Raw genomic sequence first — 15,960 nt, forward strand, 5'->3', positions numbered from 1 at the left:
ATGGAAGAACCAGTCTTTTCCTAAAATACCATCACATTAAGAATTGAAGGTGGTGTTCGATCGACAATACTGTGATATTCGGGTTTGTCAAGTTTCATATTTGTTTTGCCATGCCTGAAGCTAAAAAAAAACCCAAAACGATAGTAATAAATGTCACCAGCCCAACAACAGACGGGATCAATACAGCACTACTCAGGGCAGCTCCACATTCGACTTCCTTCACAGGACAACAGTGTCGCCCCTAAAGAATTACGTGCATGAGGCAATTTATTTAGCTAAAACACCTGTGACATGAGAAGAGGTACTAACTATTCAACTCCAGCTAATACAGCTCATGTACGTCACCTCGGCAGTGGGGAACATTGAGAAGTTGAACGCAATGATGTTGAGAAACAAACATTTGAAACATTTTGATTGGACTTGCATCAGATGTTCCAACCTCTGATGGGACTGCGGAGGTCTTACACTATCTGAGCTGCAGATCGCTCAATGAATCTCTCTCTTTCATTCCAGGCATAACTCTCAATGACACAAGTGTTCATCGTTTGTTTCTTTTTTTTCTTATAACCGCAGGACCCTTGCATGGGAGGCGTGCACGAGTTTCTCACTGAAGGGAGGCTTGTGTGGCGGAAAGTAAGAATGGAGAAGGTTTGCCAGCCATTGTAAATTACATTATAAGAGCTGAGGTGAAAAGAGCAGAGCCCGGCGAGCTTTTCTTCTCTCCTTCCTTGTCGTGTCAGATTGCGGTGGGAGGCAGAATTATGTGAATGCAATTGATCAGTGAGTGGCACATCAGGCTGCGCGTGAATCAGGAGATTTTTTAGCACCTGGCCGGCTGTCCATCCATCACGCTGAACTCTGCCGTGCCTGGACCGGGCCTGTCACACTTAGATGGCCAACTGACTGCTGCCCTGTGGGACGGTGTGGTAAACACCGGGACAGTCGTTTATTTCAATTCACTCTGTGTCTGCAGGCGTCCCTCATGGGGAACAGAGCCATGTTAATTTGCTATAGCATGCATCGGAAATCTTGTCTAATGCTGCATCGCTAAATCAATCTTATCCTTGCCCGAGGCGGTTTCATCTATAAAGGCGTTTGTCTCCAATGTCCTACCTGTGTGAGGAGGCTCCATGCTGTATCAGTGTCAGCACTCATTGGGTCTTAGTGGAGCTTTCTGCTCCCGTCCAAGAGGCTGTTACCCAAGATTAACCCGGGCTTTTCTGTTGCAAAGCTGCCGAAGAGCAGATGTGTGTGTGTGTGTGTGTTTGCGTGCGTGTGAAAAGAATCCGAGAGTAGGACGCTTGCTTGCTCCCGCGCTCCTTTTGTCCGTTGGCATCCTCCTCTGGATGAGATGTGACAGGACTGGGTGATGGATGTCATGGCATAATCATGGATGTCGTGGCATAGCTGCTTATTAAGTGAGATTTCAAGGGCAAACATTAACAGTATAATGTTTAAATGGTTGAGCTCCGCGGACGGAATGACGGCTCCTGGTGATGTCACTGAAGCACAAGAGGGACTGGTTGTCTTTACTTTTCTGTGCATATATTTGCATTTATGAGGAGTTAATTTATAGAACACACCACGTTGCGTTGATTTCTACCAGAAGTTTGAAATCTCTACGGCAAATCAAGTTTTCCTTTAGATTCAAGAGGCAGGGAATTGTCATTTATCGTAAAAAGCACATGGTTTGCTTTCATTATTGTTTATGTTCAGGGTATTTGCATATTCAGAGTGAACAGGCAGTCTGAAAGATGTGCACATTTCTGAAGTTTCACAGTAACAGAAGGACTCCACTGATCGTTGATATCTGTACAGTAAATGTTAAGTCCCTGACAGTCATTGCATTTGGTTCTTTGTATGTTTTGACAGTTTGAAGAAAAAAAAACCTACATCTTACAGGGCTGTTTGAGTGTGTGTGTGTGTGTGTGTGTGTGTGTGGTTGCTTGGGTTTTTCTCTTAGAAGTTCCAGGGATTTCCCAGCAGTGAGCTACCACACACGCTGGCATGAGCTGACTGACTGTCAAGATTTAGATTTGATTTTTGTGAACTTTGCTGTTTTGTTTGTGCATCGCAACCTATTCTCAGCATACTAGTAGTAATAAGAAACAAAATCTTTAAACAAGGAAGTCATGACTCATGTCAATTGACGTATCCCTACCTCTGTGACTAAAATTTGACTAACACTAATACACATTTTTCGTCAGAATGCTAAATTGTTAGGTTTCAGAGTAATGACTGTTCTCCAACAACAGAATATGGAGAATACGTTTTGCAAAATTTGCAACAGGAATTAGAGTGAACATGAACAGGTTTGCTGAATGTCAGGTTCCAGGTTCCAGGACAAATGGAGGGTTCAAACGATCAATAATGCAAACAAAGGGAATCCAGCAGACTGAGGCGGACTGTTAGCAGGTGGAGACTGGTCAAGGCAGCCGTAACTTGAGAGCTTAAAACAATCTGACAGCATCTTTGTGGCAACTTATATACTGATTTAAACATGTTAAGCTGATTAGCCAATCAGGTGCACAGGAGAACCGGCGGGAGAACAAGAACCAGAGCTACACGCCCTGTCAGCCCCACACACAAAAGGACCAGATCCTCTGGTCTGGTCCACGGTCGATTTCCTATTCGCTGTCACCAGCGTATTCCGCCCCTAACGCTGTCGTCTGGGAACTGAGCTGCAGTTGCCCTAGGTAAGAGAAAGTTTGTCAGGAGCGCGCAATAATTCCTGGGATAGGTTGGGCTGCGAAGGATCCACCCGTTGATCCTCCGCTGCTCAGGGAATGGAAGGACGCAGGTGTCGGGCCGCCTTTGAGGGAGCCTCCGAAATGGGACAGCCGCGTCGCGCCTCTGTGACGAAACAGGTCTTCAGATGTAGCCTCTCTTTGACACGTAAGCACGGAGTGGTATTACTCTGTATCATCAGAATATCAAACGCATTCATGAGGCCAAAACATTTTTTTTTCCCCCACTCTTTCCTACTTTGGCCCACAGAAATTGACGTCGTCTGACGAAAGTGCGCTCCACACCACCCTCTGCTCGTCCACAAACATCCCTCCAGTCATTATGTGTGGAAACCGGGGTAGAGTGGGTGGCAAGCGGAGAGTGTCTTTTCAGTCAGTGTTTTCAAAAAATATAGGCATTTAGTTGTGTTCAGTGGCGTTCTTGTCGTAGTGAGTGAATACATCAGATGTTGACGGTCGATATGCCACGGCCACGTTCTGTGTAATGATGTCGGCCACCACAACCCGGCCTCCACCTCTGAGCGCGGTGCTCCGGTCCTGCTGGATCGGACAGACATGATGATTATAGCAGGATCATTTTGCAGCGTGTGAACCCATGAGCTGGGTGATTCCTGCTGTCTCTGCTTGTTAATTATACCTTTTGCTGTGGGAGCCAAACCAAATTGAATCTCCATAAGGAGAGCATTTGTAATGCTATTACAGATATAGCTATGTAGCAAGCAGCTATGCATGCATTGTATCCTTTCTCACGCCTACAGTACATTTACATTTACTTAATGAGGGCACTGTGCTCAGTAGCATGTTAATGCTTGTAGCTAGTGTTGTGTAGCTTGCGATCTAATTACCTGGCTTGCTGGTTTGTGAAAATGTCAGCTGTTACAGCACCCTGTGCCACTGAGAGAATAGATACTCATGTTCTTTTTACATGCACACACTCTATGGCCTCTATACTGTTTCAGCAAGTAGACAGAGACTTTAAATTGGTGTTTCAGGCCGAGTGTGGTTCAAGCCACAGCCCCATATCTGCTCATATTTGTCACACTTAAGTGTACAGGTGCAGTGAGAAGAGATGCTTTGAGAGCCTGTATCTGTTAGACCTTTCCCAGCAAGACAAATTGGCAGTTTTTGAAGAAAAGCAACAACCACCACACACCATTAGTGGCATCATAAGAAATCATTTTTTAACATGATTATTATTGCCGTGTGCAATCGTGAATAATTTACATTTAAAATCCATATTTTTTAAACAGCTTCTTCCGTGCGACTGATATACTGTAAACAACAACGTGTGAAGACAGCACAAGTATGAACATTTCATTTTTAGCACCACAGATATAGGCTTGTACATCGTTTAAGCAACTTGTAAATCATCAGGATCAATGTTTGATGGAGAGATATGAGTTAACGGTCAAGGAGAGGATCAAGTGGATGATGAGGGCGAGGATAATGACGTTGATGATGAAGACTTGGTATACGCCTGATGGCGAAGGTCATGATTCTGCTGATGTTGGTGAGGATGATGATTATATCTCTTAAGCTTGCAGCTAAAGCAAAGAGCCTTCCACGGATGCAGAAAATCTGTGAAAAGAATATGCAGAGATAATCACAACTAAAGCAAATGTTTATAGCCGGGTGTGCTGTTCCAGTATTATACATTCATGTTTGTTGTGTGTATATATAAATATATATATAAATATATTTATATATACACGTTACTAACAATGCAAACACAGACAGACATATTAATCAAACTGGTAGTTATACAGTAAAATACAAATGCTAGTACCAATAGACATGACAGTAGTAATGAAACAAACGCACAACCAGCCAGAGTTTACACATGATAACTTCATCTGTTTACTCCCTCAATTTGGACATTAAAGCACACAGGAAAGGACGAAGAAGACACATGCCAGATTAGCGAAGGGAAGGCACTGGCTCCCATCAGGTTCTTGCTCGGGTGCGAACATGCATTCACCTTAAATGGAAGAAGTCCATCTAATCAATCGTGGACTTATGGCTTATGATATTTTGGAAAATAAGATGGAAACAGTTACAACTGCTCTTTCCAAAGCTAACAAAATTCACTGACCAGCACCTCCAAACCACCCTGACATTTTGTTGAAGTGTACAGTGATAACAACAAGCCACCATTTTCCAGGGGGTTATGTGCCTGACTGTTGCTTGTTCTCAAGTTGCCTGGCAACCACTGAAGACTGCAAGTCCTGACAAAGAATTTGTCAATGCCCCCCCTGTTTCCAGTCTTTATCATAACTCAAGTTATTCAGCAACAGGTTATGCTTCATATATACCATACAGGAGGGAGAGTGGTGTCAGCCTCCTCATCTTAATCACAGCAAGAAAACAATCTGTGACTTTTCGTCCCCTTTTTTTGGTCCAAAGATAAGAACCAGAGCCGTCCGCCAATAAGATATCCACTGAAATGAAAAACAGTTTAGGGGTTGGCTTGCTCTGTTTATAGGAGCGCTGTACTGTATATGTGCACGAATCGGTGAATGTGACTTGGGTGGTCGATAGGAATAGATAAGTGCTATATAAATACACTCCATCTACCATTGCTTCAGTCCAACCGCCAAAATGAATACATTGTTGTTGTGTTCAAAGAAAAATCATCATTCAATAGTACCAGTCTGGGGGGAAAGGGTAATTTGATGGTAAATAAATGATAGATGGATGGATTTATTTTCTACAAAAACTCATGCTGTAATACTGACATCGCTGAAGAGTAAGACACACAAAAGTAGACTCCATCATCCCTGATGGAACAACAATTCAGCGAGTTCCCTCACCCTAAAAAAATACTAAATGTCAACTGTGAGTAATTAAAGTTTCAGGTCTCACTTTTGCCACTATAGTTGTGCATTCCAGTCATGAAAAATTGAGTTCTTCCAAGGAAGTTGCCACCAAAAAAAGGAACGAGGAAAAAGAAGAAGGAAAGAAATGTAAGATTCATTGGGGGGGGGAGAAGAGAGAGTGTTGTTTGCAGCGTGACATACATTTGGAGTCAAGACACTGACATGCACTGTAGAAAATACAGATCTTACTACAAGCACTGAGAGCCTGGAACCACAGTGCAGATGCCCATAGGAAGCATGAAACAACATCAGTATGTTCCAATTATGACATCTCCCAAATAATCATGCCTCCCTGCACGACAGGGGGAGGGGGTAGTGTTTAGGGAGTGAAAAACAGCATACAACAGAAGCTAAGAGACAAAAGCCAAGGTGACACGTGTGAAAAGAAAAAAGCATCACCTCTGTGTTTCATGTGTGAACTGCTGGGAGGAAAAATATCACCAGGGCTCCTAACTCAATTTAAAAACTGCCGCTTTCGAGCTTCACTTCAGCGTGCAACCTTCAAATACACGTATAAATAAGCTAATTAGATGTCCTGTTGATCGATGAGAGAAATTGATACCAATCATTTTCCAGACTAAAAGGTTTTCATTTGACATTTTAACAGATTCAAAAACACAAAATGTCTCCGTCCAAAAGAGCATTCACCTTATCAGATAGCCTCACACCTGAAAAAAGCATATACTGTATGAGGACCATTCACATACACTGGGCATGTATGTGCCACTCTTAGTTTCTTAGTTGCAGTAAATGTTATGAACAAGAAACAGCAACGGGGGAAAGTAAGATGAGGGATTTCTTTTCTTGGACCAACGGCGAGGTGGAACTGTCAGTAAAAGTGTTGGCAACGCTTCTAATTTGTTATCCATGGTTGTTGAGCTGTGACTTACGACACCCAGTCATGAAGCAAATGTGGGTGTCTGCATCACTGTCTTCCAAAACTCTCAGATTCATGGCCATTCCATACTCAGATGTAACACTCTAGAGTTTTCAATCTAAAATGCGGCATCCAGCAGCGTTTCCAGAAGCCTCCATTTTAGTGGCTTGAAAGCTCCGGAGTGGTGTGGATGCCGGGCGTAAATGAAGCAAATGCAAAAAGCTCTTAGCAATAAAGACTGGAAGCAAGGGAAAACAGTTGGCCTTGCACTGTCCACTACCATGGACAATGAAAATAACCTGTAGGGTCCTCTGATTCAGGAGGGTGAGAGGGGTAAAGACAATGGAAAAAAATGCCTTTGAATGTAAACCATGAATCCCAATTAGACAAAAAGTGATAGATGGAAGTCCTTTACATGACAAATGTCATGCGGTAGATACTGTTGTCTAACAATACCGCAAATTACTGTCATCTCACATTACTTTCCATTCAATGCAGTGTCATCATGCTCTTATTCACCCTTAAAGTAAACACTTTCTAAAATGTTGAGGATTCAAGCTGTGCTTCAAAGAAATTGCCAAATGATTATACAAATATTTTCAGACGCCTGATGTTTACTGTAAAAAGGTGTGGACTTCTCTAGAGACCTCCTTGAGCTTAAATGTGGGCCAACAAACAGCATCCTTGTCAAATTACCTGGCCTAAATTAAAGGGGCGGCTGCACGGTGATGTAGTGGTTAGCACCTTCGCCTCACAGCAAGAAAGTTCTGGGTTCGAATCCCGGTTCAACCAGGGCCTTTCTGTGTGGAGTTTGCATGTTCTCCCCGTGTATGCGTGGGTTCTCTCCGGGTTCTCCGGCTTCCTCCCACAGTCCAAAGACATGCAGAATGGGGTTAGGTTCATTGGAGACTCTAAATTGACCGTAGGTGTGAATGTGAGAGTGAATGGTTGTCCGTCTCTGTATGTGGCCCTGTGATAGGCTGGCGACCTGTCCAGGGTGTACCCCGCCTCTCGCCCAAAGTTAGCTGGGATTGGCTCCAGCGACCCCCCGCGACCCTTAAATGGATAAAGCGGTAGACGATGAATGAATGAATGAAATAAAAGGGGCTGTAATTATTATTTTTAATATATAGCTTTATTTCAGCCTCATTAGCAGCATGGCTCTGTAGTGGTGTCAATCTGCCTGTTGTTGGTTGTAAGCATTGGTCTTACTGGTTTTGGATTATTGCTGCTTTTTTTTTTTTTTTTTGCGGCTTTAGAAGTTGCGTTGTGACATTTGTTATCCTATCTGCTCTTTGGGATTTATATAATATGTGAAAACCCTGACGTAAGTGACTTTACCTTTGCCCTGTTAGCAACTCCAACCTGAACTATATAGGTTGTTTGTTCCCACCTTCTGATGTGACACATGGGAACATCTCCTGAAATAGCACCCCTATGGCGGCATCAGTACTGGATCTTCATCGTGGATTGTCCTATCGGCGGCAAACATGACCTACACTTTCGTCATTACCATGATGAGCATGCAGTTAAGCTTGGGGAATGGTGTTGGTTTAGGTTTCCTTGAAAAAAAAAAGCTTATTTGTTTCAAATGGGAAGCAAACGGTGGTCTCCAATGTCAAATGTATGTGTTTTATGGACCCATCCCTCCACCCAACTTCCTCCTTCTAGTGCGGGCCCGTCCTAAATCCTAGGAGTCCACTAGGGGTTGCCCAGCAAAAAACATGACTATGGGTCTTAAGTGCTACAAGAATTAAACTTAAAACCCAGAAATAAGTTCTCATTTTTGCATTTTTACTCCAAGCTCTCTTGTCTCAAAGATTGTTTGTGTCTTCAAACAGGTGACTGCTCACAACTGATAATAAATGGACATTTAACGTCATCACACAGAAAACTAAAAAAAGCCTTAACACCTTTTTCACCTTTGCATCCTTTTTGTGTTAAAACTCCAAACATTTACTCACTTTCAAGGAGGAAAGACTTTATAAAAGAGGTCAGCTTCCCAAATCAAATAGGTCGGAAGACATGAAGTCATGCAACCTTGGTGTTGTTCATTTATTGCCCAACATTAGCTGTTTACATCTGCTGATTGTATTCAGGCTTTAAAATTCATAAAGGCGGTTTTAGTTAGGTGGAAGTTAGTTTGATGCTATATCTTTCAGGTTAGTCTACAAAATGTGTCATCCCTGCAGCACTCGGTCAGCTGTTTGCTCAGATGACCCATGGGCTAATTATTTTACAGGACAGTCTCAATTCCCTACAGCTTCATGACTTCTCAATCTTTAGACCTACTTTCAATGCAAATCTGTTAAATCTTTAGTATCAAACAAGGACAGTAGTTCAACAGAATTATCTGCAGAGTAACTTGCAATCGATGTTGTGTCCTCCAAATTCAGTTGAAAGTTTTCTGTTTGAAGAAATCATCAGATTGAGACAGCCTAGTGGATCTATTATGATGTATTCAGCCATGAAAAATCTGCCTCCGAAAGAGATTTGACACAGCTTGGAATATTGTATCAGACAGATCAGTCAAATGAATAAAATTTGCATTGTGTGACTGAGATTACTGGATTTAATTAACACAAAACAAACCACAGCTTCTTGCACGTGTGCAAAAAACCCCTGCATTATAACACATTAGACACGATAACGCATTATAATTTTTGAAGAGATTTACATGGTGTGATGCCTCAGTGGATTGCAGTTCACAGCATTTAATGTTCTACGTTTATATTGCATAACTCTGCCATATTGTAACCCATTGAAAGTGAAAAACATTAATATTTTCATGGAGCTAGAGAGCTCAGATATTTACCCAGCCCAATGATCATGACATAACTTCAGCTCTAACTCGGGTACCTTTGCATTCCTCGTAAAATCTTTTTGGGTTAAAAGGAAGTTGAATGTCTTTAATTCCAGCATTAAGTTCAAGAAAAACTCCTCTTTCAGACTGGTACAAATTCACAGAGGCGTCGCTTGCATGGCAAATTTATTCCAACTCTAAACCCAGCGACAGCAGCTCACCGAGGCAGCTTTTATAGGCGTCCAGCAAACAGTGTAAGGCGCTTCAGCTGGGCCAGACTGAGGTAGCAGCTTGTTCGAGTGATCCCACACAGCTGAGCAGCCGTCTGTGTCTGCTTTGTCCTGGATGCTGCAGGGTGGAGGGCGGGTGCTGTCCTTGTAACTGCGCCGTAGGTCCCCAGGCAGTATCAGTGCCTGAGTGACAACCCCCTGCCGCCATTCGCTCGCTCATATTTGCATGCATATTCTATTTATGTGATATATTTTCAATGCAGCAGAATCCATGCTTAAAACTTTTTTTTGTCAACTGACCAGAATCTCTCATACGGTTTATGTTATGTGGATTTATTAGTGTTCGCAATGCTTTCAGCTTGCATTTTCTTTGTGCATATTGACTTTATGTTATTCAGTATCCTTATAAGATTTACTGTAGATAACGTTTAATAATTGCTGTAATCATCAGTACATCGGGTAATTATTTTCTAGATTGGCCATTGTGTGTATAAAATGTGAAAACAGTTGACTTACTTTTGACTCAACTCAGCTACTCTATGTGATCTTATTCACTAATAAACGGATGATAAATTCATATGCACACTCCTGCTGGATGTGTGACACGGTGTGATGACTGAATACGGTGTTGTGGGAGGAACAATAAGGTGGAGGAGATGGGAAGGTATATTGGCCAGATCCCCTGAGGCAAATACACTGTGACCTGCAGTGAGATACTTAATGATTCAGACCACATTCATGGCCTCAAGCTGCTTCCCACTGATTTTATCTCTCTACAGTAGTTAGCTTGGGTTTTTATTACTTACTGTAAATTGTATATCCATAAGATATACATGTACAATCAAGCATACTATTTAAAAAAAAATACTTTGTCACTTTTAAAAGTGGTTTGAAAGATTATTACCATTCCCTTGCAAAGTCTAAACTATGCAAATCTTTAATAAAACTGTAAGACTGACACTTTTCCTTTTGGAAGAAGAAATGCTGACATGCAGGAGACTTAAGATTTGGTGGAGCATTGAAAATCTCCTGGTCACTCTCTTTGTCTGCTATGCATCAGTACTTCTTGCTGTGCTGACCCAGACTGTCTCCTGTTGTCCCCCTGGAAGAGAACAACCTTAAAAATGAAAAAAATCATTACAGAGTTCCTCCGCTATGTTCATAAAACAAACATCAGGTCTGTTTTTTTGAATGATTCATAACCAACAACCATAGATTTGTACTCAATGTTTGTCCGCTAAGGACAATGGATAATCTACTTTTTTTCAACTGTACTTCGGTGGGAGGATGACATTTTGTATCCAACAGCCGATCTGTCTATTCCTTGTTGTCAGCGAACTGTGAATTGTACTTGTCCCTATAATTTGTCCTCTGTTAAAAGCTTGTATGTTAAACTGCAATATAGTGTTTAAGTCATTCGAAGAAACCATGTCCCAGTTACTCCGTTATTACTAAAAAGCAATTAGAGAGATACATACATGATTAGTAACAGAACAAGAACAAAAATGTTTGTCTTTCATCAGCTCCACCATTATGGAGGGCCTGTGCTAAAAAAAAGTGTTACTGCAGCAAAAAGTGCAATTAGCAGGAATTTGATTTGTTCCAAGGCAGCAGCTATTGTGTGTGGCATCTTTAATCTCTAATCCACAGCTTCCACAAAAGAAAATGAACTATTGTATATGGGCCAAGCCCGTCTTTGTTCCCTATCAGGCCAAATTAGCATGTATCATTAATGCCGTCATTATTTCCGTCTAGTAACAACTGTTGCAGCTCTTCTCCTGTTTGACGTGAAATGCTTTGGTGATTCAGCAGACAAACATCACAGACAGACAACTGTCTGTGATGTTTCATTCAGAAGATACTTGTGACCTGTATCTTAATTTAAATCATTCAAAGGGCTGTGGACTTCAGAAGCAAAAGAACAGACAGAATGATATGACAGCAACTGTTTTTCTTTTGTCCCACTAAACTAAAAAGACATTCAACAACATTTTCTCCTGCACTAGGCAATATGGAATCAAATGATTCTCTTTAAATGTTATTCTTTTATTGCCTATTTGCTTTTAACTCTGTTTTTAAGGACTGAGTGAAAACTGCAGTTTTTACCTGTTGGAGAGATCAGACAAACATTTTATTTAGTCTTATCTTTGAAGAAGAATTAGAAATATCATTTCATGTCTGCAGATGAAAAAAAAATTTTAATGAAAGGTTTAAATGAGTACAACCCTACTAAAATGAAATTTGCAATATTGTTTTCCAAAAGTCTTGGTATAAAATTGACTAATCTGTGTCTTAATAATGCTGAAGACAGCAAATTAAACGCCAGAGTATTCCAATGTTCAGTTCCCCTGATAGCAGAGTATAAGTGAATCAAGCCTTTGTATGAGTTCAAAGATCAGACAAATACAACAATGAAAAATCCAACAGGAAAAGGAAATGAACCAGTGTTTATTCTTCCGTTGTCTGGAAAGAAACGGAAGAAAAATAATATTTACGTAATTTACCTAATCTCTGTTTGATGCATTTCAATTCAGCTCAGTCTGAGAGTCGCTGCAGCGCTTTGCTTCATTTAGAGTTGAGTTTCTCCCCACTCTGAAGACACAGGTTGACAACTCGCTCTGTCAAGTGGAGACGCCGACTCCCAACGTCTGAGAGGCAGGAGGACAAAATATCGGTGCTTGTTCAACAGTGGTTGGCGACAGTAGATGCTGGCAGTTGCTAGTCATGGCCGGAGCACTAGCAGCTCTCGTGATGTCACTGCATGTCGAACCTTCCGCCATTTTTTTTACTACACATAAAAAATCCACGTTGCTTGCTGTGCCTGCGTGTTCGAGACTTGCTAACCTTGTTTGATGCGGGACAGTGTCAACCAAATCCCCATGGTAATCACGGTAAATAAAGACTCTCTTCCTGCCTTTGTGTTTCCTGCTCCTGCGCCTGTTTGCCAGTTTGTCTTCATCTCCGGTGTCAAGCAAATCCAGCAATTCCAGAAGGTTTTTTTTCCCTTGCTTTTGTCTGCTTTGGCTAATGTTTGCCTATCAAACCAACTTCGTAGTTAAATCCATAATTTTTTAAAAACTGAACTGTTCTTTTGAGACGTGCTTTCGACTCCTCTTTCCTTCGTTTTGATAAAATTCAACTAATTTACCTCAGAGTTGGTATGATAATATATAAACGTAGGCGGACGTTTAAATCATTCACAGCAACAACTGAGCTGCTCTGCGTCAATAGAAGGCTTATTATGAAATCTCAGTTCTCTTGTGGGGAAAGCTGACAGAATTCTCTCAGAAACACCAACTTGAGAATTACTCAGGAGTCGTGTCTCACCATATCAAAGAATAGAGGTTATTTCTGTAACTTTCTGCTTTTCTTGGAATTGCTTTGGCACAGCCAAAGGGAATCTCAGGCAAACTCAAATGGGCTGCCAAAATGCTCTGGATAATTCATTAGATATTTCCACCTTACCTTGGGAAGTAATATCCCTAAACATGCCCCGTTTTGCTTCTCGCATCACTCTCACTATAAAGCCAACGGCTGAGGGAAGGTAAAAGATTATAGAGGTGTGGTGAGAAGTCGTTACTTGTAGCACAACTGTTACTCAATGCACAGACCCATGACGGACCCATACCTCTAGTAGATTGGCCGTGCATATTGAGTGTCGATTTCCTCACATTTGCTCCTATAGGTCTTATTGGAATTGCTTTAATAGTTGTGCAGGCTCCATTTAGAGAATGACGGGGTGTTCAACCTCCACCGGTCCTCTAATTGGAAAACTGATGAGTGAAAAGAATGGAGCTAACCAGCTGGGGAACAATAGCCATGTGGTACATTGGGGACAAATTCAGCATTCTTCTGCACTGTAACCCCCCGAACCAGCTCAGGTAAAATGTATAAAAGAATGACAACAGCTCAAAGAGTCACTGGTGTGTGCAGTCGAGGCATACAGACTTGAAAAGCATATTGTAACATGTCTTTTCAACAAGAAATGAAACACACCCAGGTGTATTCAACATTGACAACATAAGAAACTGCCACATGGAAACATTTGTACTGTAAATCTGTTAAACCGGGATCTGACAAAAGGGATTGTCTCACCCAAAGCAGAGCAAAGTGCACACAGTACAATTGCAGTTTCGGATTTGTTATCCATTATTGTGGCAGGTGTTTGTCATTTTGTTCACGGCAAACCTCCTGATGTACTCCTCCACCTGTTAATTCAACTGATTTTTCAGAGAAATACTTTCAGATGACCACCATGTTCACTGAAACGTTAGTGTCACAGAACTATCCCTGTTGTACGACGTCGGCCGTGGATTTATACATTCCCTGCAACGTTGAGTTTGTGTAATATCTGCACACGCACAGTTTTTGTTGAAAACTTGGCCATCGGCCAGTGCCTCTTTCCCTCTTCAGTGGAGCATTTTGACCTTTAGTAGCTGCAGCTTCTTGCCGAGTCTGTCTTCACTTTTCTTGTATTACGATATATATATATATATATTATAAACATAATGGTGTGAAAATTGGAAATGGCAATATCAGACTGGCATCACAAAGCCCCAAGGGGAAATAGACCTTTGTATGTTTCACCTGCCCTAAGTGTGTCAGCATCATAATAAACCCTAAGATGTTTGGAGGTGGTTGTGAAACCGATGTGAGCAAAGGGAGTTGGTAATCACTGCAGTATACACGGAGAATGTCAACGATACTGATGGACCAGCAGCACACTTCCATTAGGCAGCATAGCCCATGGTCGCATGATATTGTCCCCGTTTAAAAAAAGAAATAAACATTATTCATGTATCATTTTAACAAATCTGCTGCTACAGTATATGGATGTTGCAGAAAGCAGGTTACGTGATTGGCTGATGTTGTGTATTACCAAATTAGCCCCAATTTGGCATGTGGGTATTAAAAACATGAATGTTTGTATACAATATTTCACAGGTTGAAATGGGCGCTGGCTTCTACTAGTTAACTGTAACAGGCTCTAAGAAGCATTTCACACCCAACGTCTGGCTCTGGCAAATTGCAATTCATCCTGTGAGGAGGGTGTCAGATTTTATGACCTTCCAGGATACACCTATACGGATTTTCTCCCAGCCTGGAGCTTTTTGATACTTTGGGGAGGAACTGTGATGAGAACTGTGAATTTGATGTGAGGCACTCTTTCATGCAATGTCTACCTTCAGCGAATAAACTCAACTGTGGCAGTCCCTCATCAGCGAGGAGACCCAATGCAGGCTTTAGAGACTCCAACACATATTCTATCTCTCTCTGTCAGAAATGAAATTGGGCTGCACTTGCATGAAATGCCTTCGCCTTTGGTCGAGAAATGTCTGCGAATGCAAAAAGGACCCTTTTACATAACAAAGATTATTTCCTGCTTTCAGAGAAATTATCTCTTTCTATGGTTTATGACAAACCGGAGATCTTTAACCAGACACATTCTTTATAGTATTCAGTAATATATTGCAGACAAATTGAAAAGAGTCTGAATGGATCAACACTGAGAGACGTTAACTGCTACAGGAGCTGTATTCCTTTCTCTTTCTGAGGAGACAGGGTGACTTTGGTACATTTTTTGAATTTTAAGAGAAGAAAGCTCAACATTCACTGTATAACCCCGCTACATCAAACATATTGTGAGTTTGATCAGATGTGTGATGTTTGATATGCAGTATATACAGTAGGCATCCTTGAAATCTACAGTGCTGTACCACTCTATTATGTAAATTAGGTGCAATTGAATGTAGTCGCTGATTTTTGTTTTGATCACTTAATTGGATCACACAAATGTATTACTCTCTTATGTGGTTTTAATGGCTTTTGGACAGCAGTGAGTTCTTTGGCACAGAGGCACAGAGGCACAATCTACAACCATGCTGTGGTTATGCAGACAATACTTCTCTGTAGGATAGTTTCAATATGGGCTTTGCTCTCTGTAGGGAAATGGTTTCGAATAATGAAAAGATGAATAAACTCTCCTCTCCTTTGTATATTGTTTAAGTACAAATTGTGTCATCTAGATAGAATATGTGCACTTTCCCCAGACGAAATGCCACGCGATGATTGGACAACAGTTGTTGCTTTTGGACTGGTATGAGTCAGGGGAAGCTCCCAGTTCAGCTGGTTAACATTTTCTGTCCTTCGGCCTGGGAGGCACATACCCCTCTTTTGTTACCACAAAGTATTGACTTATTTTCTTTATTTGTTTGTTGGTTTCTAAGATAGACCCCTTCCTTCCCTTCCCTCCCAGCCTCTGGCCTGCACGTGTTGTTTAGCTGTAGCGTCTTAGCTCGAGTCTAGGGAGTGCAGAGGGCTTAAGGGGCTCAACATCACTGAAGTTAGTGAGGCCATGCATTGCAGCAAAACATCTGTGGGGGTGCTTATGAAACAGATTTTCCCCCCAACAGCTACTTGGAAATCA

General features: G+C 41.6%; 1 protein-coding gene across 2 annotated transcripts in view; it reads left to right on the forward strand.

Annotated features, from left to right (window-relative positions):
* Positions 1-15,960, forward strand: part of nrxn2a (neurexin 2a) — a 120,344-nt gene that overhangs the window by 20,247 nt on the left and 84,137 nt on the right. The window lies entirely within an intron of this gene.

The sequence above is a fragment of the Scophthalmus maximus genome, chromosome 2 (assembly GCF_022379125.1).
Source record: "Scophthalmus maximus strain ysfricsl-2021 chromosome 2, ASM2237912v1, whole genome shotgun sequence".
Taxonomy (NCBI): domain Eukaryota; kingdom Metazoa; phylum Chordata; class Actinopteri; order Pleuronectiformes; family Scophthalmidae; genus Scophthalmus; species Scophthalmus maximus.